The sequence below is a fragment of the Lepisosteus platostomus genome, unplaced genomic scaffold, assembly GCF_059453375.1.
Source record: "Lepisosteus platostomus isolate fLepPlt1 unplaced genomic scaffold, fLepPlt1.hap1 Scaffold_70_H1, whole genome shotgun sequence".
NCBI classification, from domain to species: domain Eukaryota; kingdom Metazoa; phylum Chordata; class Actinopteri; order Semionotiformes; family Lepisosteidae; genus Lepisosteus; species Lepisosteus platostomus.
This window is the reverse complement of record NW_028291682.1, coordinates 191,913-216,784: the sequence shown is the minus strand read 5'-3', so window position 1 is coordinate 216,784 and position 24,872 is coordinate 191,913. Positions and strand designations below refer to the sequence as shown.

The window sequence follows — 24,872 nt, the reverse complement described above, 5'->3', positions numbered from 1 at the left end:
AACTACACTTTCCATGACAGACTTGGAGCCTACCACTTTCCTGAAAAAGAAGCGGGTACACTTCTCATTTTCTTCCAAGAACTGCACTCTGCTTCTTAACAGCACTCCTCGACTACTTTCTTCGGCTATGCTCCGGATGTCCTTTTTTAAAAGGGTGATATCCTCGAGCACATCGAAGCCACTGTGCAGCATCGTGTAGAGACGCTGCAGCTGCCTCTGTTTCCTGGCTAGCACTCCTCTCCGTCTGGCAGCAGCCTTCCTTCCCTCAGCCATGAAAAAGGCCTTTGTCCTCACCTTCACCTCCTCCCACCACTCTCCTACTGACCCGTACAGACACTGCAAGGACAGCCACTGTGATAGTTTCTCCTTGTAGCGGGATACTACCCCCTCGTTCTCTAGCAGCTTTGTGTTGAGTTTCCAGAGGCCTGGGCCAAAGACAGTCCCGCCCTGGAGTTCCACTCTACACCCTAAAGCCTGATGATCTGAGAAGAAGACAGGCTGAAGAGTGACCCCAACAACTTTCACTTTCTCTGAGACAAAGCAAGAGTCAATTCTGGAGCTGCTATTCCTCCCTGACCATGTATATCCTGCTGTTGTGGGATATATACATCTATATGTGTCTGAGAGTTTAAAGTCTTGAACTAAGTTTTGCAGGGCCAGTGAGCTGGAATCCAATTTTATCGGCGAGCTAGACTGCCTGTCTGTGTGCTCTAAGATACAATTAAAATCCCCTCCCACTATCACGTCTGTGCTACTTAACAATAGGGGAGAGAGTGCCTTGAGTAGTTCCACCCTTCCTCCCACGTCAGTAGGACAATACACATTGATTAGCCGCAGGTTAACGGTCCCCCATTCCACATCCACACACAGCAACCTGCCATCTATGACCCTCTGAATACTTTTCAATTTGAAAGCCCATCCTTTGAAAAGAATGGCCACGCCAGAGGCTCTGTTGTTATTGTCCCCTGACCAAACAGAAGGCCCTTTATCCCACCTATCTTCAAAGCTTTTATACCTCTCTTGATAGGCTAAAACACACTCCTGCAACATCAACACATCTCCCTCTCTCTGCTGGAGGTAATCAAAGACACACTGACATTTAACTCTGTCATTGATACCTCTGGTGTTAAGAGAAATTATGTTTAGAGCCATATTACATAAGAAAGTGGAACCAGTCTTTACAAAACACATTTCTCTTCGGTCTCACCTGTTACCTTCTTCTTTTTCTTTTTCTTCTTACCAATTTCCTGCCAGCCATCCTCTGAATGAGCCTTCATCAGGGTGGCAGCAGTAAAAGCGTTCACGGAGTCCATTTCAAGGAAGGGGGTAGAAGGAGGGGTGGAGGGGTTCCAGCTGTCCCCATCGCCATGCTCTCCTTCCTCCTCGCTCGGGGAGAAAATAGAGTCATTTTTCCTTTTCCTCAAGTCCAGCTCCTGGGAGCACTGAGGGGAAAGGGGTGCAGCCGATGAGTTTATTGAGTTTATTGGCGTAGGCGTGAGGGCAGTTCAAAACAAGAAAACAATCCAACTACTCCAACTACAGGCTGATCAAGGTATCTCCCCTGCCAGGTAAGCCGAGAGCCGCAGGCGATGAGCCCGGAGCTGAACGGGCCCCACTGGCTCGTTTGTAAGGCCAGGTGCATTGCCAACCACGACCGGCAGGGCAGAGGCCTTGAATGCGGCCTGGGCTCCTGCAGCTGTCCAGCCACGCACTCTGGTTTCTCTTCATCTCGTACAAATCTTTTGCCTTTTACTAAAGATTTCCATGGAGAGGAACATGAATGAGTTCCATACAATTTTTGTGCTTCCCTGCCTTCGGGTGGGGTGCAGCTGGGCTGGTCAAAGAGAGAAAACAAAACCGCTCACAATCGCTCTTATTACGGCGACTGTGGCCGTCTGCTCTGCGAGTCCTCGGTCTCCGCCTGTCTGATTGGCGCTCTTTTCTTTGGGGGACAGGAAGTGTCCGGCCGCAAATATGAAGCGTTACAGCAACGACATGCCATGAGACGATTGATAACGATTTCCATAGGATCCCCGCGGTTGCCTGGCAACCGTCAGCTTTGCGCAGTGGCAGTATCGTAGCCTGTGAGGTTTAGCCGAGGCGCGATTATTGCTAGTTGAAAACTTTTCCCAATACCCCGCTTCCGCCGGTTTGCAATACAATCGGCGAAAGCAATTTTTGACAGTCTCGTCAGAGACTGAGCAAGGTGTTTAAAGACAGATTTTGTCATGGTAACATCATGGTAGAAAGACACTTTGTTACGTCTCAACAGAAACGCTCTTTAGCTCTTTCAGCGTTATGCAGAGAACAGCGTCTGTCGAGATCACTTTTGAGTCAGCGCGAAACGCCGTGTGCTGTTAGTTTGATTTCATATTGCTCGTAGCGGCGCCCGGCTTTTGTCTGTCAAACGTTAGGTTGCGCTTCTTCATGCTGCATCGTCGGCATGAGTGGAGCTTTTTAAACGTCTGTACTTACTGCGCCCCGTAAGAAATCGTTTGTCCCCGTTCAAAAGAGATTGTGCGATGTCCTGCAGCGTTCACAAAGCAAACCTTTGACAGTTTGAAAAGAGGAATTTATTCTGCTTCCTGTGCGTGCAGTAGTTACAAAGTTGAACGTCTTTACACGATCTGCTGCAGTTTTCAGTGGGCGGGCTTTGTCAGATGGCTTGGAAAAACGCACTGTTTCGGCTCGGGAAACATCATGAGCAGTGTTCTGCATGTTTTCTGTGTATAGCTGTCTTTTAACGCATACAGAATTTATTCGAAATCATTGATTTCTCCAATTAACAAGGGTCCCTTTTTGAACCTGCGAGAAGCATTCTTTCAATGTAACATATTTACTCCGAGGAAAGGCAGCATGACATTGAGAGTAGCTCAAGCTTTCAGCACCCGTATCGGACTGCGTGTATGCAGACACCGCTCAGAATCCCCTGTAAGATTCTCCCTCAGTTCCGTTGTGCAGTGCTTTACCTCTTTCAAAAGGCTTCACTTTCCTAGTCACATTCCAAGGCTCATCGAACCCGGGCTGTTTCCTCCAGCGGTATAGTATTGCAGTGAGACAGCACGATGCCTGCAAGACTATGTCACGCTAAACGCCACAGATTGTGTTTGTCCCTTCGTGTCAGTCGTCCTGCAGCCACGGGAAGTGGGACACAAACATGCTGCAATGCTTTCAGGACGTTAGGATTTGTTTGTGCAACATCCAAGAGGAGTACTTGTGGCTTGAATGTGAACTGTACGTGCCCGCCCCCTTTCCTCTGTAGTGCATGAGTTCCTCCCGGCATGCCCTTCGTCATTGTTCTGTCATCTTGTATTTAAAGGGTTGTATTTCTGCTGCTGAAAATAAGCAACGGTTTTCTCACAACGCCCTTTGTTCCCGACGGAGCCCTTGTCTGTCATGAAATTCTTCAAAACCTCAAGCTAGAAGAAGAAGACGACAAATATGAAGCGTTACAGCAACGACATGCCATGAGACGATTGATAACGATTTCCATAGGATCCCCGCGGTTGCCTGGCAACCATCAGATTTGCGCATTGGCAGTATCGTAGCCTGTGAGGTTTAGCCGAGGCGCGATTATTGCTAGTTGAAAATACCCCTTTTCCCAATACCCCGCTTCCGCCGGTTTGCAATACAATAGGCGAAAGCAATTTTTGACAGTCTCGTCAGAGCGTGACATAGTCTTGCAGGCATCGTGCTGTCTAACTGCAATACTATACCGCTGGAGGAAACAGCCCGGGTTCAATGAGCCTTGGAATGTGACTAGGAAAGTAAAGCCTTTTGAAAGAGGTAATGTCGACGCTTTTTTAACAGAGCACCAAAAAAGCGTCTTTTTTAAAGGCCCAGATACTGAGCATTGTTGGTTCAGTGGTAGAATTCTCGCTTCCCACGCGGGAGACTCTGGTTCGATTCCCAGCCAAAGCAGTGGCTTTTGCAGCGAGCGGCTCCATCACTTGCATCCCCTTGCAACTCGCAACTGAAAACCCACTGAAGTTAAGCAGGTGTGAGCCAGGTCAGTACCCGGATGAGGGTGAGCTACAGGGAAAAACAAAGCCTCCAGCTGGAAGCGGTGTTAATGGTGCCGGCGGGGGGGTGCTCACCCTGAGGTCTTTGTGGGTCCCAATGCCCCAGTATAGTGACGGAGATGCTGTGTTGTAAGAGGGCGCTGTCTTTTGGATGAGATGTAAAACCGAGGTCACAGCGCTCTGTGGTCATTAAAAATGACCACCAAAACCTTTGACAAAAGCTCTTGGTAATTGATGGTCTTCAAAAATGCTTCTCCTTTAGGTACATTTTAAATCAGCTGAAAAATGCTGTGAAATGGGGGGGCACTTCAGGCCAGTGTAGGATTTGGGTTACAAGAACCATGAAACTGCACGAGAAAGCCCGTACACTGAATTACACGGCTTTCTATTCAAAGGAGGACAAAAGAAATTCCCTGAGTTCGATTTTTTGCAGCACAGAGAGGATTGCTGTCGTGAGGCCGGTAAGCTCAGTTGGTTAGAGCGTGGTGCTAATAACGCCAAGGTTGCGGGTTCGATCCCCGTACGGGCCAGGTCCTTTTCTCCTCTCGTACCAAAGCTGTTAGGTTCCTTTCCGTGGTGAGAGGGGTTGTCATGCAACGCTGCCACATAGTGCCGACAGACAAGAGTGTTGCGGGAGAAGAGAAAAGTGTTTGAAGATTTAAGAGTGTCTTAGGTTGAGCCAAAATCAAGTGTCACAAATGCAAGTGGTTGGATTTCCAATGTTTAATATGGTAAAAATAAGCGGAAGTTATCTGCCGGTCCGGCACAGTCTGCCATCCTTTTGTCAGATACTGTAAAGTGGTGTCGAACTGGGTGTCGAACTGGAGCCTCACCATTTGCATATGTGTGTGCGTTGTTAGTTGTTCTGACGATTGATTTTCTAAAAGCCCCAACGAACAACCTCGTGTTTATTGCTACAATTAATAATTGTCTCAGTAAACCCATCAAACCTCTACATTTAATGGCGTCCCTGGGCGGGCGAGTTTAGAATGAAATGAGAATCAATCGCACAGAATAACTGATGTTATACAGTTATACATCGAGTGTCACATTAAATGACAAAAATGAAGAGAGTTAAAGTAGCTGGAGAGGTTTTCTTACAACTTTTGAGCTGACACAGTTTTGGAAAATGTTTCCTTCACGCTGCACTGTACAACATAGGCAGCCAAGAGTCTCCAAAACAAAACAGAATTGACAGATAGGAGAAAATACCCACTCGTCCTGAAGTTCCCATAATCCAGCACTGAGCGTAAACAAAGTGTCTAAGTAGCGTGGGAATGCTAACCCTAACCCTAGCTGGAGTTTGAGCAATCCAGCACTGAGCGTAAAAAGATGAGTCAAAGTAACGTCTAATCGGGTTAGTTTCCTTAGAGCTGGTTCAGAGTTTGCTCAAGAGTTTACCTTTCACAGATGGGCAAAGAAGAAAGTTGGGGGTGCACGCTTCAAGGCGCCTTACAGCTGTAGGGAGTGATTCGAGACGATTCGTGGCGTGTGCTCGTTCCCATATACCGTACGCCCCGGGGTGCAGTGCTAGGATGACGTACAATACCGCTTGGGCACGTAACGGCGTTATATGGAAGTGCGGGACGTGAGGGTTTTCGTTTGTTCGTTTTGTTTTGCTCTGCTTTGCTTTGTTTCGTGGTCAAGAGGCGTAAGGTAAGTCGTAATCCAGGGAGAACACTGGTGGTAAACAGTCCGAGGTGAGAGGCGAGGTCCAAAGTCAAAAAGGCAGAAGGGGAGTCCAATATCCAGAATAAACGAGGTAATGGAAAAAACGCCAGGTAGAGCTCTCAAGGAATAGACTCAATACCGAGCAGCGGGAAGCAGGTAAAGATGGTAAAAATAGCACTGTGTACCGCACGGTGGAGTGTGTGCAGGTGGGTTAACTCGTGCGGCAGCGTTTGTTAATAATCACCCACTGCTGGTGCTGATTAGATCGCTTAAGAGTTGGTCTTAACTGCCTGGCGGTCATGACAAGCTCCTCTTTAAGCTGTGGTTTAGTTTTGCAATCATGTGTTTCTAGAGCAGTTATTTATGGGGGTGGGTGGGTCTTTCACAGAGGCTCAGGACAAATCCCCCGCATGAAAGTCTACTGTGTGCGTTCAGACAGTCACAGGTCAAGAGCCAGGCAGGAGGACAATGGACAGAAGAGCCAACGAGCTAAAAATAAAAGCCACTAGGGAGCACCGCACTTTTACAGACACTTGGACACATCTGCGTTCGGTGTGCAATTAACATGCTCTCTGAGCCCGTTGCCTCTTTCCCATTTAATAGCAGAACTGACGCCAAGAGAAATGATGAGAAATGGCATTTATCTGGCACTTTTCATGTCCAAGGAGCTCAATGCCCTTGACACCTCCCCAAAGCGACAGAGCTGTGCATTCTTTGGCGACACCATTTTTTCTTTTGTTTAATTTCTATACTTATTGATAGAATAAAAACGATATGTCATGTAATATAAGGGAAATGTCTCTTTTCATGGGGAAAGCTAGCAGCAGTAAATGTTGTGTTTAGAAGAAGTTATTTAACATGACACGTGACCTAATTTACCGGAGCAAAAGCTCACCCAGCAAGCCCTGCTTTACTTCTATAGGAGAGAAGTAGAGTCTGCAAGATGTTCAGCTGGGTAGCTACGTCAGCATGCCTCGGCTGCAAAGGAACAAGTAATAGGTTTATCGCATGCTGAAAAGAGAAGAACGGAAACACAACGTTTCGGCCGTGAGGTCTTCTCACACCTGAAGAAGCCTCACACCTGTAAAAGGCTCCATGGTTTTTCTTTCTTCTCTTTTCAACATGGAATACACCTATTGTCTGCAAGATGTGACAATTTCACGGTGTTTTGGAAGAAAACCTTTTTTCTTTGAATTCAAAATCAATCGGAATTTCAGCACGACACATCAACACTTTTTCTGTTTTAAGGAGATGATATTTTAAACCTGATAAAAATAGTAGGAAACACAAGTTTCTTGCTGTGAAAATTTAGATGGGGAAGTGTACTACTAGTAGCAGTGTAGAGCTCTCTGTGGTGGAGTGCAAGCGCATGTTCCATGGGCCAGTGGCGTAATAGGTTCGAGTCCTGCCTGGCTCGTGAGGCTTTTAAACCTCTAAGGTTCCTCGGTAACAGGTTGCCGTCATGTATATGAACTATAGAAAAGCATTTGCCACAACCCGTAAATTAGCACGCAAGTGCGGGCTAGTGAACACAGAACTGTATGGAGATCATCTCCAGCTCCGAGCTCAATTGCAATGAAAAAACATGCAGAACAGAACTGGAGAGCAGCTGAATTTGTGCTCAGTAGGAGGACTCAGCATTGCTATTGTTCTAATTGGCATGAACTGCAGGGGATCTGAATCAGAACATGTCAGTTAGTTCGATCATTGCGTCAATATGTAGGCCACGTTAATACAGAATTATTACTTTGTCTGTCTCGTCTTTGTATATAGCTGAATGTCCCTGACAATTTCATGTTAGTTTTTAAGAACGACATTGGTGCTAATATATACATATATAGCATATAAGGAACACGTAAAAGTTTAGTCCATGCTGAAAAGATAAGAAAACCTCCACAACGTTTCATCTTGGAATAAATCTTTACTTGTTGTTTTGCAGCCTACCCATTCTGACCTAACTCCTCCCTTGAAATTCCCTAACAGATAAGGGTACGTAACGGCTCATGCGATGCTCAGTTGCAATTTGTCCCAAAACAAACAAGAACAGCAGCTGAGGGTTTGAGTTTGAACATGCACTGTATTAAAGCAGCTTTTATTTCCATTGATAAATGCTAGATATTCCTACAGAGATTCTCCAGGTGAGTAAGCGATTCCTGTTTCTGTTTCTATTTCTGTTTCATATATATATATACAGTATATATATATGTTACATGTGTCTCTGCAATAGTATAAATGTGTTATACACTATCAGGGGCTGCTTTTTTGTGCACCTCATCTACAACAAGGTTTTTTTTTTCATTTATGTTTGTGGACCTTCACCATTTGAGGAAGTGAGTTAGATAAGAAAGTTACAGGTATGGTGAGCAATGACTGACAAAGGCACGTACTGCGTATTCCTTACAGAAGTGTAAGCAATTTGTTCTAAAAAACACCGGCTAAAGTCCAACATCGTTAGCAATCTTATTACTTAAACAGAATTAACATCAATAAACTGTAAGGTGCTGGTACATGCGAGTAGATTTGATCTTCTATTAAACAAAAATGCCATTACAGCTCTAAAAAGGTCAACCTAGACTTCTGTAACAGATCTGTTCAGGTCATCGCTGTTCCTCTGACCTTGTGAGTCTTTGGAATTTTAAAAGTGTATTTTGATTGCCTTTCATGTGGTCTGTGTACAAGTCACTGTGGCATATGCGGTCATACACAGCCTTGCTATAGACGTGACGAGCCTCCGTTATGTTGCAATGGAGAACAGGTTCAGTACGGAGCTGCCGAGAAAATTCAGCTGGAAAGCTCATTGCAGAAAAGCATCGTTATCTGCGTCCAGCTGCAAAGCGTCACTCGTGGGTGCTGAAGAATCGATTTCACAGGCTGCGGGTCCAGGCGATTTAGAGTGTTAAAGGTCCCAGCGAAAACGAAACGGCGCTGGTCCTTTTACACACACGTACGCAACCGAATGCAAAGGACGCCGTAGTCGGCAGGATTTGAACCTGCACGGGGAGACCCCAACGGATTTCAAGTCCGTCACCTTAACCACTCGGCCACGACTACAGCGAGCGCCGCGGCCGCTGCCTTCTTGCTACAATCGAACAGGGAGTGCGAGGCGGCGGCAGAGGCAACTTTTTTCAAGTTCGCTCTCCGTTTAAGAAGCCTTTTACGCCATACGTGCAAGCACACACACACACCTCAGAGGACTTAAGGGTGGCTTCAAGTTGGAATGATAAAGTCTCCCCGTTCGGACATGAAAACAGAACGTTCTTAGACAGAAAGCAATCAACAACGGAGACATGTGGACGACGATTTTAGTCACTGCACTTTGAATAGCATTTTTACTCCAGTTACAGGAGATGCACCAATGGCCTTTGACCTACGCTCTTACCAATGCCTTGAACATTCAAACAAAACAGCCCTCAAGTCCTGCGATTTAATATAACGCTGTTACGTGTCGAGGCAGTATTTGACTCCGTCCTACCGTTGAGACACGGGGCGTATATGGAAACGAACACACGCTACGGATCGTCTCTAATCAGTCCCTACAGTTGGAAGGCTCCTTGAAGCGTGCACCCCCATCATTCATCTTTGCGCATCTGTGAAAGGTAGACTCTTGAGCAATGTTTGAGCCAGCTCTAAGGCAACTAGTGATATTGGACAGACACCTCTGGAAGATCCTAAGAGTCTCTTAACACCACTTCCAGCAGCAAGCTTAATTGTTCGCTGGAGGTCTCCCACCCAGGTACTGACCAGGCAAAGAATCACCAGTACATTGAATGAGGAAGTTAATCCTGAAATCCAATTACATATCTCAAGGTAAGACAAATCCATAAGAACATGTCTTAGTATTACTTCGTTTACATTAGTATGGCACTGAGATGGAGCTCCTCTTTAAGCTGTGGTTTACAGTACAGTATGTATATGTATATTTAATGTCTTAACTGTGCCCATTTAAGTATTGAATATTTATATGGAATTTTACCACTGAAGGAAAATCTTAGTACCTGAGCATAAAAAGAATAGGAGCATACTGTAACGCGTGTGAAGGCCATAAACGATATTAATTTTGGAACTTAAACATACAGTATATGGCTGGTCTCGGTACTTTAAAGAAAACATACACACCAGTATCCCATTTCTCCCTAAACATTTTAAGCATCGAAGTCTTTAACTAACGTGATACCGGAGTCAACAAGCATACTTTTAGAATTTGATTAAAAGGGAATATAATATGGAATCGCGTATCTAAAGAAATTAATAACGATATAATTATATTCATGTACCGCAACACAAGAATAGTACACGCTGTACATTGTCTGTTGATAATGTTTCTGTAGTGCTTTTTCAGCACTCTCCATGTGACCTTGCTGGTGGCACTGTGGGTTAGGTTCCTGACTCACATGTCACATGGTCTGTGATCAAATCCCACTGGAGCCATGACTTCTTTTTTAACTTTTTTACTTTCCCTTAGTCAGAGATTAAATAAAACCTCACTCGCACCAAACAAATTTATATTTCTAAATATCACAACATGATCGAATTTAAGTCATTTTAATAACAATGAATAGTCACCTAGGCGTTACAATATAAACATTTATATTGATTTAAATCACATTTTGATTTAAATCGCAAATGCGGGTTTAAATATATGTGTTTTTTTATTCAAAATCAGACAAATGCAACATAAATTGATATCTTTGTCTTCTAAGTATCTTAATAAACTTTCAGCATAGCTTTCTCCCCGTTTAGATTTATTTTTCTTGGGATCAAACGTGGAAAGATTAGATTGTAATCGTTTTTATTTTTTTAAATACATTTTAGAAAAGTGTAATCTATACTGAAAAGCTGTACACCACCTGCTATAAAGATACATATTGTAATACTTTCGGGTTCGGATAGGACAGACACAAGAACTCAGACTTGCGGAGTTAAAGCAAGTTAAAGCCTTGATTTTATATATCACCTTTAAAAGTGGCATCTCAAAGCAAAGTAAAATGTAACGCAACGGGGGCTCAGGCGGCCGCCCTTGCCGCATTAGGTCGGCCCCATCCCGACTGAGGCTCGAACCCGGGACTCCCGCGTCTCTCTGCAGTGACCCAGCCCCGTGAGCTAAAGAGAGATCGCTCTAAAACCCAGTAGCTGTAGTCCTGCTATCACAGGGAAGGGCGGTGACGTCACCTGCTCTGGTACGCCGGCTCTTACACAGTACCTGTCGGCCGTAAGCGTTACAATACCCAACACTGATTGTACCCATCTGTCATGCTAATAAAGCAGCTTGAATTGAATTGAGAGGGGGGGGGGGTATATTTGCTTTGTGTATAAAGTACATTGTGAATGTTTTCACAGCCTTCACTTTGTCGTTTTTATGCCATTTTTTGACCACGCACGAATATTCCTATGTCCGTATCTTCGCAAGGGAATCAGTGCGAATTTTAATACTAATTAAATGACCGCGGGCACTTTCCACCCCCTCTACATTCTCAGAGTAGAACAGACTAACCTTCTAATGAAAGACAGTCCACCCCCCACGGACAGGAATAGTGCCCACAGGCACTTAAACTTAATATGGTCAGTAACAGTAAACAGTAACATGGTCAGAAGAAGCACGTACAAACGTTTCCGAAATAACCACATGTAAGACTCTGATGCTTAAAATGTTTAGGGAGAAAGTGGAATACTGGTGTGTATTTTTTCTTTAAACTACCAATACCAGCCATATACAGTCTGTAACGTAGGGATTTCTATATGTCTTTATTTAGTGGTTACATTAGTGACAAAGGCTAAACTTTTAGCTTCAGTAACGTGTACATATCTCCCCTTTTTATAAAACAACATGGTTGAAAACTGTTCCAGAGCCACTGTTGTTTCATCAGTGAAAAGTACATCATGAAATGCCTCTCCCTGTTCAATCCACTGGAAAAAAGAAAAGGAGCATAAAGCTTCTGATGGTCATAAACGATATTCATTTAGGAGCAGCATCAGAGGTATGTTTTTAACTGCACTGCATTGGAGAGAATACCATAGTGTGTTTTTTTTTTTACTCCCTGGCGGCGAAAATACGGCTATACGTATATATACGTCGCCTCGACGTATAATTAACGTCGAATTGCAACCGTAAAATCGACGACATTAATAAACGCATATATAACGTCGAAAACACATCTAACACTAGGAGTATACGGCACTCTGCACAGTGTACGAAGTAAATTATTTTCGCAGTAATTAATTTATTATATTTATTATATTTACTATATTTATTATTATTTACTGCGAAAATAATTTACTTCGTACACTGTGCAGAGTGCCGTATACTCCTAGTTGCGGCACACACGATACATACAGTAAAAAGCCTCAGGCACTGTGTTAGATGTGTTTTCGGCATTATATATGCGTTTATTAATGTTTATTTCACAGCGTCGTGCACCTTTTCATTGCTCTCGCTTTCAGAGCCTCTGCACGGCACACGACTCGAGATCAGGAAGCACATTGAAGTGAAAGCAGGGAGCGCTGCGACATGCACTGTGCAGATCCCGCCACACTAAGAGGTGAGTGGGTCTGTTCGATGCACAAAGAACGCTTTGATAAGCGTCAAAGGCAAGTCATTCCGAGTTGGCCGTTTGTGTTTTCCGTTCAGACGCGAAATGCTGAAATGATCTCTCGGCTCCTCGGTTGTCATTTCTGCTCCGTAAAGGAATCACAGCACGCGTCGGCTTCCAGCACGGTGGGTCGGGACACGATGCCGGGGGTCGGATAGAGCGATGTCTTCCTCGTTAGTATAGGACCTGTCACCTGTCCCCACCTGTAACGCAGGAGACCGGGGTACATCAGGACACGCATTGAAGTGAAAGCAGGATGCACTGCGACATGCACTGTGCAGATCCCGCCACACTAAGAGGTGAGTGGGTCTGTTCGATCACAGCGCTAGGCAAATCCCCAATCCCCTTTTGTGCGTGGCGACAAGAGAAGTCTGTTTCTGCCCGGTTTCGAACCGGGGACCTTTCGCGTGTGAGGCGCACGTGATAACCACTACACTACGGAAACAGTGGTAAGATGTGCCCAGCGGCCCAGTGCTGAGCTTCGCCAATGCGATTCAGCTGCTTCCAGTGCCTTTATTGAAGTGTGCTGATGGACCGTGCTCTCTCTCCAGAGACCAGCACGCCTGTCATGGACGGAGCAGGAAAGGCGGCGCCACATTCTACAGCCCTCTCCACGCAATCGACGAAATCGGGCTACTGAAGTGGAGAAAATCGCCTCTCCAGAAAGTGCAAATATCATCTTGGAGAGTATAAATCCTATTGCCGAAGGTCAGCCCTGTCTACCAGAGTAACCCTCCCACCTCCTGCAGCGATGGTCAGCTCGTCTCACACGCGAGAAGTTTCGGCTGGAAACAAGCGCCCCCTCTTCTCGCACGTTTTGCACGTTGAGTAGTTTTAATGCGGCTCCTTCGTACACGGTGCTGATCTTTTGGAAAGCAGGAGGCAAAATTGACACGTTCCCATACCCGGAGTCGAACCCGGGCCGCCTGGGTGAAAACCAGGAATCCTAACCGCTAGACCATATGGGAGCGCACAACCCTGCTGTTCCCGGTATCATGCAAGCAAACTACATAAATATGAGAAAACACGCAAGAGAGTTGTCACTCACAGTGTCGAAGGGTCGATGTATACTGGGACTCAGTTGAAATGCAACGTCAGGACTTTTCCGAATTATGTCACACGAAGAGAGCACAGCCTTTCCCGCCCTGCCACGTGTGTATCGGTAACTCGCCGTGATCGTATAGTGGTCAGTACTTTGCGTTGTGGCCGCAACAACCCCGGTTCAAATCCGGGTCACGGCAGAATAGGGTCATCCGATTTTACTACTTGCACGAATGAAGGCAAAAAAAAGCCAATCGATGTGAACGAACGGCGCTTTACAGAGGAGTACTGCCTGACTGGATCGTTGATGAACGACAGAGGCCACTCCGACCTCTTCTCGGGTTTCTTCAATGACTTACTAAGGATCTTCTTCACATTCGCCCATGCAGGGGAAGCCAGTTACACCAAAGCAAACGCAGGAAAGTGCAATTCAAGCAGAGACCAGGAGGGACTTGTTTACACCGAGAGTGGTCGGAGAATGGAACAATGCGCCCAGCCCTGTTGCTGGAGCCGATTCTTGATGAGATCTTGGGCTCACTAAGAAGCCCCAGCTGGATGCTAATCTTTCTGTTGTTCTTGCAGGTCCTGCGCTGCTTTTGAGCCGACAGAGCTCGTCCTGGTCTGTCGGCACAGCCCAATTGCAAATGATCGGCTCCGCGTACAGAAGGAACGTGCGTTTGGTACAAGAGTGCATGAAGGCACCGGAAATACATTGGGAACAAATGACCGGTCGCTCAATACCTCTGTGAAGTACAGGAGCATGCAAAACGAGGCTGTTTCCGCCCGGTCTCGAACCGGGGACCTTTCGCGTGTTAGGCGAACATGATAGCCGCTACACTACGGAAACCTGCAGGGACCGCTGCTGGTGTCTCGCTTGCGTTTCGGGCTGAGAAAGGGAAGCGTCACTTTAGGCAGGGGGCGCTGGAGAGAGGAACAAAGGGCGCGATGAAACAAAATGCCGAAACCCGGGATCGAGCCAGGGACCTTTAGAACATACTCTCACGAATTGTTAGAATACGTGCGTTTCATCATCAATTGCGTAACAACCACATTCGTTCGACTTGAGCCATCAAGCTCATAGTTTTCAAATCTTGAAAGCTGTCATTGAGCACATCATAGTGTGCAGTACGCCCCGTAACTTGCGTACTTCAACAGAAAGAAGAGCAGACAGCTCCATAAATATGCGAGGCGCAGAGAGTGCAAGGCGAGCCGCACACGTTTCGGTGGCTGAGAGAGGGCAGTTTTTGCTTCTGCGTTTCCCAAGTAAGGACGCATGACAACAAGCGATCGCGGTGCTCTTTTACGACATAGTGGTGATGAGTTTTCAGGACGTGTTCTTTTGAGCGAGCAATGAGGTTGCTGCCTTGGACAGCTGACTGCACGCTCTCATTGTGCCACGTGATGAGTATTCACCAGGCTCGTTCAGTCATTAGTCACATTCCATCGTTTGCCATAAGCAGATGCTGCAAGGTGATGTGGATATCAGTTCCCAGTCTTGTGGACGAGGACAAAAAGAGCACACAAGGGCTCATCCACAAGTTGAACCCAGGACCTCCCACACCCTAAGCGAGAATCATACCCCTAAACCAATGAGCCACGGCGGCACTTGCCATTTTATTCTGTCAACGAGCTTGAGGACGGGGGAGAGGCGTCATTCGCTCATCCAGTCAGACCTTCATCAATAAGTCAAGAAAGCCGCAATTACACGACTGCCTTGCAGACGAAGGGCAGTGAACTGCACCCGGTAAGAGGGGAACAAGCGGCACTAGGCGACACCGAGGCATAACCCCAGCGAGGGGGGTTAGCTTGGATGGTACAGCGCTCGCTTTGCACGCGAGAGGTAGCGGGATCATTTCCCACGTCCTCCAGGTGTGTGCTTAGAGCTTGATGTGCCGAAAGGTGTCCTTTAGCCTGTGGTCACGCCTTGCATGGAGAGCGTCATGCAGATGTCAATCATTTCGCAGCCACGCCCCCTCTTCATCTTCTCTCTGCCTTAAGCGTCTCCGCCACTCTCTCTTGACATTTCATGTCAGCATGTCAGAAGTCCGAGTGACGTTTTTAATGGCTGAGTGAGGGGACGATGCTGAAGCAGAGAGGCCACTTCAGCCAGAGAGACTTGTGCTAGGTGAGATCTGAAAAACGGACTCGCAACAGAAACAGACCAAAAAAGTATCGGTGAGATCAAAAGGCAAATGCAACATCCAGCAGAGGGCGTCTAAAGATTAGGGAACGGGCGACTGAAATCCATATGAGGCAAACTTTCCGGCTGTCTACTGCAGCTGGCCTCGTTGGCGTAGTTGGTAGCGCGTCAGTCTCATCGTCTGAAGGTCCTGAGTTTGATCCTCACACAGGGCAGGGCTGCTTCCTCTCTTGCTCTTTTCAAACACTTGCGGCAACTGTTCGCTCATAACCACGTCTGGAATGCGTGACCTTTACACGGGGGAGAAGCAATGCCGCATCCCTTTTCTAAAGAACATTCACATTCAGAAATAAGTCAAGAAATTTGCCATTACTTTAGCTCGCGCTGCTGTCAGCCTGCCCATGTTGCCAAAGAAAGATTCACTCGGCGTCAACATGACAGAACAGCGATCACTTGAAAACACTGTTCCACACTCCGTAAGCAAGAACTTCAGTGTTTGCAGTCACCCGATATGCCGATAGTCAAAGGAGCACAAAACACGAAGCGTCAAAAGACAAGATGAGTTGATGGAAAGAGCGTTGAATTGATGAGCACAAAAGTTCAGCTCGTACAATAGGCAACGAAGGTCCCGGCGTCATCATCGCACTTGAAAGGACTGCCTTGCAGACTAAGGGCAGTGGGAGGTTGCTGTTTTGAGATGGAGGCATTGGGATGGTGGGCCGAGATCTATTCTTCTTAAGGAATTCTTCATCGTGAAAGATCGGTCCACAGGTCATCCAAAGAACTTACAAATTTTTGGGACTCGGGGAATCACGTGCTTCCGGAAGGGAGTGAAGTGCTCAAACACATGACATGCCCCCTTGATCTCACATGCACAATTCTGCTTATTCCACACCAGGCAGTGGGGCTTCAGCAGAATTTGCTACGCCACCTGCAATTACATATCCAGCTGCACACATATACATGGCCCCTCTGTCCTTTTCAGGATCTCAAAAAAAAGCATAGCGTGGTTTCCCTGCAACCTGATTGACCGCATCTCCCTCAGAATGTGCCCCGTTGCATTCATTGCTGAAGCAGGACGGAGGCTAACGGGCATGCCAGAACAGTTAGGCTCAGCGATCTCTCCAAAATATTGTGGTTGTAGTGGAAGAAATATGGTTTAAATTGTACCTTGGTATTTCAAACTCTCTCTAGAATGTTATCCATTTCTATTTTATTTTGACAGGAACTGGCTAATGACACTAGATGAAAAGAGAAGAAAGAAAACACAACGTTTCGGCCGTGGAGCCTTCTTCAGGTGTGAGGGCTCCACGGCTGAAATGTTGTGTTTTCTTTCGTCTCTTTTAAGCATGGAATAGACCTATTACTTGTTCCTTTGCAGCCTACGCATGCTGACACAGCTCCCCACCTGAACTGCTAATGATGCCTGGTAGTTTGTGGTACTTGGGTATTGTCTTATGTTTGCTCAAACTGCATATGTGTGATTGCATATTTTTGGGTATTTTCATATGTCAATATTTAATTCACTGACATTCCTGTATGCTTGGAAGAAAGGTAGATTGGATTTGGCACAGGACGCCTGCCCATATTAGTTGATCATTGTTGGGCTGGAAAAACAATGATAAAAAGTGTATGAAAAAAGCTCTCTCCAATATTTCCCTTCTCTTCGCCATGGTTACACTGCCCGTTCTTTCCGTCTTTTGTCCTTCTACAAAGATTCCAGGGCTCTTTTTCCACCATAATATCAGAATTTTTTTTTCTCTTTTAAAGGCTGTAGGTGGGGTGTGATGGACTGTACCACTATCATAGAAGATTTTTTCAGGACACATCGCAGTTCCATAGTAGAATTTATCAATAGTAGAATTCCATAGGACATTATTTACCAACATATTACCCAGTGTGAGACTCTGCCAGTAAACCTCAGAGTATTGAGTTCTCCACTGATAAAGATGGCTGTCTGAAGTCATGAAATCCACTGCTGGGATGCCTGAGAGACAGTAATTGAATCTTGGCTGGAATTAGGCTTTCTATTAGTGTTGATCTTTGGGAATTATGTGGTAAAAAGGGAAAACTCCTTTACTTTAGTCACTTTGAATGTTCAAATGTACAGAAACTGCAAAACTAAGCAATGAAAAAAATCCATCACCACTCTCATGATAGCATAACTCATAGTCTCTGCTGTTGTGTAACAATACACACTTTCAATTTTCTTATCGCCTGTCTCCAGAGAGAATGTTGTTAGTGCTGATGACCTTGAATTAGACCTTGTTGACTCTGTAAAACAATCTTCCTCTGCTTAGATTTTCACTCAGATTGATTTTGTTCTCAGATTATTCCTGGCAGGACTGCGTTTCTAGGAAATGAAAAGTGAAAGAAAAAGTACAGAAGATCAGCCCTTGAATATACAACATTGTGCAGTGAGATTGTTAAATGTATTAGCTGCTATCCTGTGCTAGAGCCTGTCGTGGTAAGCAGTGGATGACAGGATCTAGCACAGATACTAATGAAACACTGTTAATGAAAGATAAAACACTTGAGTCTTATTTTAGTTTTCCATTTCCCTTTCATTTGTGATGTACTGTACAACAGGCCACAGAACATGCACAAAAACAGATATGCACACATTCACACCAGGCAATGACAGTCTGCCCAGTCAGAATCTGAGCTGAGGTATCAGAATTCTGAATTCCCTGAATTCTGTCATGGATCATCCAAAATAAGGGCAATGTTTGAACACGAGGATCCCCAGGAGAGAGCCTAGTAACATAAATCTTGGAGCAAAAGCAGATGATTAACTTCATAGTTTGTGTGGTTGAGCCAAAGATGAGCATGAGGATATGTGAGTCATCATTCTTAGAAATGGATCCAACTTCAGACAGGCGTCAAAAGTAAGAGTATACAGTGCTGGGGCAATGACACTTCAATGATCAGAAGGATAACAAGAGTTTTAATGCATTGAAATTGATTTTCTGGTGATGCACACTGTCATGGAACTATTAATTTTTTAAGGATCACTTACTGACGTCAGACAGCTGCCAATTCTCCAGACTGGAAGGATGAACAGTTTATCCCCCTAGGTACCATATTTCCATATTTCGAAGCATTGGAATAATACATGTCATACAGCAACATAAAAACAGGAAGACAAGTATCACAGCCCCTATAATCGGTGTTAGTAACTTAAAAGAAAAACATTCCCCCTGGCCCAAACAGTGATTCTAACCAGGAGAGAAAAGCCGGTGTATCTTTTATGCCTCTCTCTTTATTCACCTTGTCTTTTAGTTCTTTCAAATGCTGAATAGCGAGCGTAAGATTTCCGTAATCATCGTCATTAGCTGGAATATATGTACAACAGGAGTCTCCTACTAAAGCATAGACTCCTCCAGATGCTGCATTTTGAAGGTCCAGCACGAACCTGTTCTGAAGTACCATTAATCTAACTCCCCTTAATTCTTGTTTGATAGCGTCTAAGCCTTCTAACGTGATATTAATAAAAGAGTACATTTCATAAAAAGTCGCATGGGTGAGGCTGTAGAATGAGGCATTAAAGCACATATATAACAAGATGCATTAAATTTCTTTAACTTTACAGTATGATTTATAAATTTATACCACAAATTACTCATATCCCCCTCATTATCAGTTTCATTCAGCCAGTTTGTATACAAAGAGGCTTCGTGTTTAGATTCTTCCTCTTTTGGGGTGGTGACAGGCTTCTACATAAAAAGGAAAAGGGCTGTGCACATCAGTCCCAAGCAGGTTATCCCCATCTGTCCTTGTGGAGACATCACTCCTGCGCTTTGCTCAGTTCGTTTGTGACCTTTTTACAGTGGGAAGCATGAATCCAGGGCACCATTTCTGTGACCATCACAGCAGTGGCAGTGGTCAGCAGCACCTGGTACAGCCCCCTCCACCTGAGTGAACACCATTTCTTTTTCCTGAAGTCTTTCACCAGAATCCAGTCTCCTTATTCACTCATTAGTTCTTACAGCACAGGTAAATCCCTGTGGGCTGGAGCCCAGCATAATCTTAGGCTTTTTTGGTCAACAGATTGGTCAACAACTGGGTAATAACTCTTAGAAATCTACACATTGTTCCCCTGCCTCAGCTGTGACGTTTTGCAGAACAATTCTAGCTGAAGTTGTAAAATTTCTCTTTGTTCCGTTCCTGCAAAACATCTTATTATGAACAAACAAACCACAATAATAATTTGCATCTAGGGGAATCACTCCCAAGGGTAACCCCCCTTAAAGCTATATTGTTCTACCCATCAGGTTCTGCCACTAGATAAGAGAACCTTTCCCATGAAATCATTTTTTGACCTTCATGATCCCTTCAGGGGGTACAATTAGCACAGAAGCAGCAGCTTTAGTCCACATGTTTTTCAAACAGGATATTAACGATATGATCATAACGAATAATACCAGACCCACAAATATGTATTGAACCAGAGACCCTCTCAATGTTCCTAGCACAGACTGTAGCCATGCACCAATGCCCCAATCATCTGGATTATAATTATGATATATATTTTTCTTCATCATAGTGCTTTGCTAAGTCCTAGCAACCTACAATACTACAATAGAGAATTAGCAAATTCAACAATCCATTCGTCCAGCTAAATTCGTCCCTCCAGGAAGTTTCATTGATTGGCCCGTGATGATGATCAAACAGGCTGTTACACAGTTCTGTTTGATCCAGCCCGCATCCCATGGCGTTCCTTCAGTCTGATGTCTAGTCGATCTTTCAGAGATCTGTTCCTTCATTCCACTGTTCCAGCAGACTGAGGGTGATCTCAGTCCATCTCACTCGGAACAATGCTGCCACAGCCTGACACACCTTCCCTGTGAAGTGTGTTCCTTGATCATAATACAAGGGGCAGGGCAGTGCCCACCGAGGGCTTATCTCTGTTATCAAGTGTTTGGTAGACACAGACACAGAGGCAGTGGCAGCAACCCACCGGGAAAACAGATTATAAGAGCCCAGGTTTCCCTTTACAATTTTCAATTTCCCAGGTTTGAAAGGTTCCTCAGGAGCAGGCCTTTTGAGCTGTTGCACCCGCACCTGAACTGTAGTTGAGTTCCTTTGATAAACATTACATCCAGATACCACATAAGTGGTTACTGCTTCAAACCCGGTTCTCACCCAGTTTTGGGTATCCGGCACACCATTTGACTCCCACCTGGGTGTCCAACAGAGTGCATTTGTCGGGCTATAAAGGGCATTAGGCTGTGAGGGCATGCAGGGCGTCTGGTGTGCTGTCAGCTCCACACCCCATCATCATGCAGCCCCACAATCTTTGTAACCATGTCCATTTCTCTGCTTCACAGAGGTCTCAGACTACTGTTCTACAAGTATTGCTCACCTCACAGTTGCATCTGCAAAGTTGTTCCCTCGAGTTACTGGAAACATTTCTTTATTATGTGATTTACACATTACCACAGCTACTTCAGTCAGTAGCTGCAAAGCTTCTAACAGTTCAGAGATAAACCCAGCATTCTTAACTGGAGTCCCTGCTGTGTTGAGAAAATCCCTATTCCTCCACCACCATCCAAAATTGTGGCATGCACCAAATGTATATATAGAGTCTATATACATACAGATGCAGCCATTCAAAATGGGTGAGGTATTTCGCGGCATACCGCGGTGGGCGTGTCACAGTATCACGCAGTATCACGCGGTATCATGTGTGTCACGTGTGTCACGTGACTAACTATCCGGCGTCGCCTTGTAAAACCGCCAGGGGGAGCTTAACCTCTCATGTACAGCATTTGAGCCTTTAATTTTGAACTGTGTATTACAGCATGTTAATCATCAGTCATTAAAATGTTGGTATATATTAGGAACAAGTAATAGGTTTATTCCATGCTGAAAAAAAGAAGAAAGAGAACACAACGTTTCGGCCGTGGAGCCTTCTTCAGGTGTGAGAGAGACAGGGCAGTAGGCAAAGGTAAAGTAGCGGGAGAACAAAGGTTGAGAGGGAGGAGGAGTGAGAGGCGGGAGCAGGGGACAGAAAGAGAGGCCAATCAAGAGGTGTGAAGTCAGAATGGGTGCAGAGAGGTGTGAAATGAAACTTCCAATGAATGGAGAAAATTTAAAAGAACAGTAATCTGTCGTTAAGGGAAGGGAGAATGTGTGATCCTAGCTGCAGAATAATTTTAGTTTCGGTGGTCTTTCTGATGTATGAGTTCGGAAAACCGTCTTTGAGAACACAGACGGAGAGATTAGAGTGGTCGTGGCCGTCAGAGGTGAAATGAGAAACAATGGGCTTGGAGAGATCTTTAATCTTCACAGCCCTGACGTGTTCTCTGAAGCGGTCTCCGAGTCTTCTTCCTGTTTCCCCAATGTAGATGGCTGGGCATTTACTGCAAGAGATACAGTAAATAAGGTTGCTGGAGGTACAAGATGCTGTCTGGGTGATCCGGAATTGTCCTGAGGGGCCTTGAATGAGTGTGGTGGTGGCTGTGTACTTGCAGGTGATACAGCGAGCTCTTTTGCAAGGGAAAGTGCCTGGTGTGGATGGTTGCTGAGGGCGGTCAAGGGAGCTGTGGACAAGGAGGTTACGCAGATTAGGTGGTCGGCGATATGAGATGATAGGGCGATCAGAAAAGAGGGCCCCAATGGAGGGGTCATCCTGTAGGATGGAAAAGTTCTGGTTAATGGTCCTGGGGATAGGAAGTGTGTTAGGGTGGTAAGGAAGCACCAAAGGAATGCGGTTGTTACGGCGGGAGTTCCTGATCGGGTTGATGGTCCGGGGGGTGTTTTTGGCTCGGGCAAGGGCCCTGTCAATCACACTGCTGGGGTATCCTCTGTTGATAAAAAATGAGTACATTTCGAGGGCTTGGTTTTCGAAGTCGATGTCGTCGCTGCATAATCGTCGTAACCTAAGGAACTGTGAAAAAGGAAGAGAGTTTTTAGTGTGGTTGGGGTGAAATGAGCTGTACAGGAGGTAGCTGTGTGAATCCGTGGGTTTGTAATAAACTGAAGTGGACAGTCGGGGGTAGTTGATAGACAAGTGGATGTCTAGAAACGGAAGAGTGGTGGAAGAAATGTTAACCGTATATTTGAGGGACGGCTGGAAGTTGGTGAAATGGTGCAGGAAGAATTCAAACTGATCGTTGGAGCATGTGGCGGCACCGACGCAGTCATCAATATATCGTTTGTAGAGGTCAGGGACATAGCCAGTGTAGGAAGCGAAGAAGCGTTCTTCTACCCAGCCGACAAAAATGTTGGCATAGCTGGGTCCCATTCTGGTGCCCATGGCAACTCCACTGACCTGTTGGTAAAAAAGATTATTGAAAGAGAATGCGTTCAGTGTGAGGACCAATTCTGCAAGGCGTACCAGGGTGTGGGTGGGTGGATCAAGCACTGTGCGTTTGTCCAGCGTGTGCTTGAGGGCTGTAAGGCCGTCATTATGGGGAATGACGGTGTACAGAGATGTGATGTCCATGGTAAAAATGTGGCATTCGGTACCCTGAAATTGGAAATCATTGAAAAGTTGGAGCGCGTGGTTGGTGTCTTTGATGTATGAGGGAAGATCTTCAACCAGCGGTCTCATGAGGCTGTCGAGAAAGGCTGAGATGTAAGTAGTTGGACAGTTACATTCTGATACGATGGGGCGTCCAGGGGTGTCCGGTTTGTGGATTTTGGGGAGGAGGTAAAATTGAGATACCTGTGGGTGTTCCATGATGAGCCGGTTCGCCTCCTGGGGGAGCTCGTTGCTGCTGATAAGAAGGGAAATGGTGGATACCACTTCCTTTTGGTAGTCAGTGGTAGGGTCCTGTTGGAGAGGGAGGTAGGCAGAAGTGTCAGTTAGTTGTCTAGATGCTTCAAAGATATATAGATCTTTACGCCACACCACAACAGCACCTCCTTTGTCCGCTGGTTTGATGACGATATCATCATTACGATATCATTGGTATATATTATGAAAGCAAGATTGCTCAGTTGGACAGAAGTACACAACCTACCTTCATCAGAAATATTTATGCATCAAAGCCTTTACTGAAGATATTACTAATAGTATTGATAATGGATGACTTTGGACAAGCTGTATACTCAAAGTATAATTTCTTTAGCACATTTGTACAAGCACTTGGAATCTGTCCAAGCCATACTTTGTCAGGCATTTTGTTTTACTTCAACGGGGCATAAAAACTTCCTTGCTTTTAACAGGGCGTTTCATAATTTCTAGCTACGAAAATGATTTAAAATGCGACACCTATCATTCAACTAGAGCTTAAAATATCACAAGGAAAAATACACACCGGTATTCCATTTCTCCCTAAACATTGTAAGCTTCGAAGTCTTTAACTAACGTGATACCGGAGTCAACAAGCATACTTTTAGAATTTGATTAAAAGGGAATATAATATGGAATCGCGTATCTAAAGAATTTAATAACGGTATGATTATATCCGTGTACTGCGGCAGAGCTATGTAGGGCTGTTTCGCCTACCTGATCATGCGAGCTCTCTTGTAGCCTACTGGTCTAGGTGCGTGACTACCAGCTGGCAGGTTGTGTGTTCGAATCCAGCTGGTGCTGGACTTTTCATTTTTACTTATTTATTTTTTAATCGCGTAACATAAACATATTACCGTATGCAAACTGTACTGTATACAGTATGTATATGTATATTTAATGTCTTAACTGTGCCCGTTTAATTGAATTTTAAAAAAATATTTAACACGAACATTAAGCTGCTTCCATCTTCCGCCTGAGAACAGTCACCCGTTGCTACCCAACGCAGAATGGTGATTGGCTGACACCATCTGACACCCCTCTGATTGGAGAAAAAAGACGTGCTGGTGTGCTATACCAGGAAGAGGATTTCTTTCAATTCTAAACGTGTATTTTAAAAGTTTAAGAAGTAAAAACCTTACAGCGTACACAGATTTCTAAACTGATCAGGATCGTTATCTTTGTCTCATGCATAATAATGTTCACCGCTCTGTCCAGCAAATTAATAATAAACTTTATTTTATATAGCTTTTTAAACGAATAAGTAATTAGATTGCTCATAAACCTAATCACTTGCTTTTTCTTTTTATTTAGGCTCAGATTTCAACTATAGATCGTATTATTAATAACCATAATAACAACCAACCAACAAAAACAACCATATAAACATAATGGTGGTGCTGGACCTTCCAGTTTTATTTATTTATTTTTTAATCGCGTAACATAAACATATTACCGTATGCAAACTGTACTGTATACAATATGTATATGTATATTTAATGTCTTAACTGTGCCCGTTTAAGTATTGAATATTCATATCTAATTTTACCACTGAAGGGAAATCTTAACATAAACATACAGTATATGGCTGGTCTCGGTACTTTAAAGAACAAAATACGCACCAGTATTCCATTTCTCCCTAAACATTGTAAGCTTTGAATGAAACCACT

General features: G+C 44.9%; 7 non-coding genes across 7 annotated transcripts; 4 read left to right on the top strand and 3 right to left on the bottom strand.

Moving 5' to 3' along the window:
• Positions 1–1,708: 1,708 nt before the first annotated feature.
• On the top strand, positions 1,709–1,825 carry LOC148632069 (U5 spliceosomal RNA). Its single transcript, XR_015934497.1, has one exon. It is a non-coding gene; the product is annotated as a U5 spliceosomal RNA (small nuclear RNA).
• Positions 1,826–2,055: 230 nt separating this feature from the next.
• Positions 2,056–2,197, top strand: LOC148632068 (U4 spliceosomal RNA). The gene has a single exon (XR_015934487.1). It is a non-coding gene; the product is annotated as a U4 spliceosomal RNA (small nuclear RNA).
• Positions 2,198–3,522: 1,325 nt separating this feature from the next.
• Positions 3,523–3,669, top strand: LOC148632067 (U4 spliceosomal RNA). The gene has a single exon (XR_015934495.1). It is a non-coding gene; the product is annotated as a U4 spliceosomal RNA (small nuclear RNA).
• Positions 3,670–8,662: 4,993 nt separating this feature from the next.
• Positions 8,663–8,744, bottom strand: trnas-uga (transfer RNA serine (anticodon UGA)). Its single transcript has one exon. It is a non-coding gene; the product is annotated as a tRNA-Ser (tRNA).
• Positions 8,745–13,176: 4,432 nt separating this feature from the next.
• trnae-uuc (transfer RNA glutamic acid (anticodon UUC)) lies at positions 13,177–13,248 on the bottom strand. Its single transcript has one exon. It is a non-coding gene; the product is annotated as a tRNA-Glu (tRNA).
• Positions 13,249–13,449: 201 nt separating this feature from the next.
• trnah-gug (transfer RNA histidin (anticodon GUG)) lies at positions 13,450–13,521 on the top strand. Its single transcript has one exon. It is a non-coding gene; the product is annotated as a tRNA-His (tRNA).
• Positions 13,522–14,095: 574 nt separating this feature from the next.
• trnav-aac (transfer RNA valine (anticodon AAC)) lies at positions 14,096–14,168 on the bottom strand. The gene has a single exon. It is a non-coding gene; the product is annotated as a tRNA-Val (tRNA).
• Between the last annotated feature and the right edge of the window lie 10,704 nt (positions 14,169–24,872).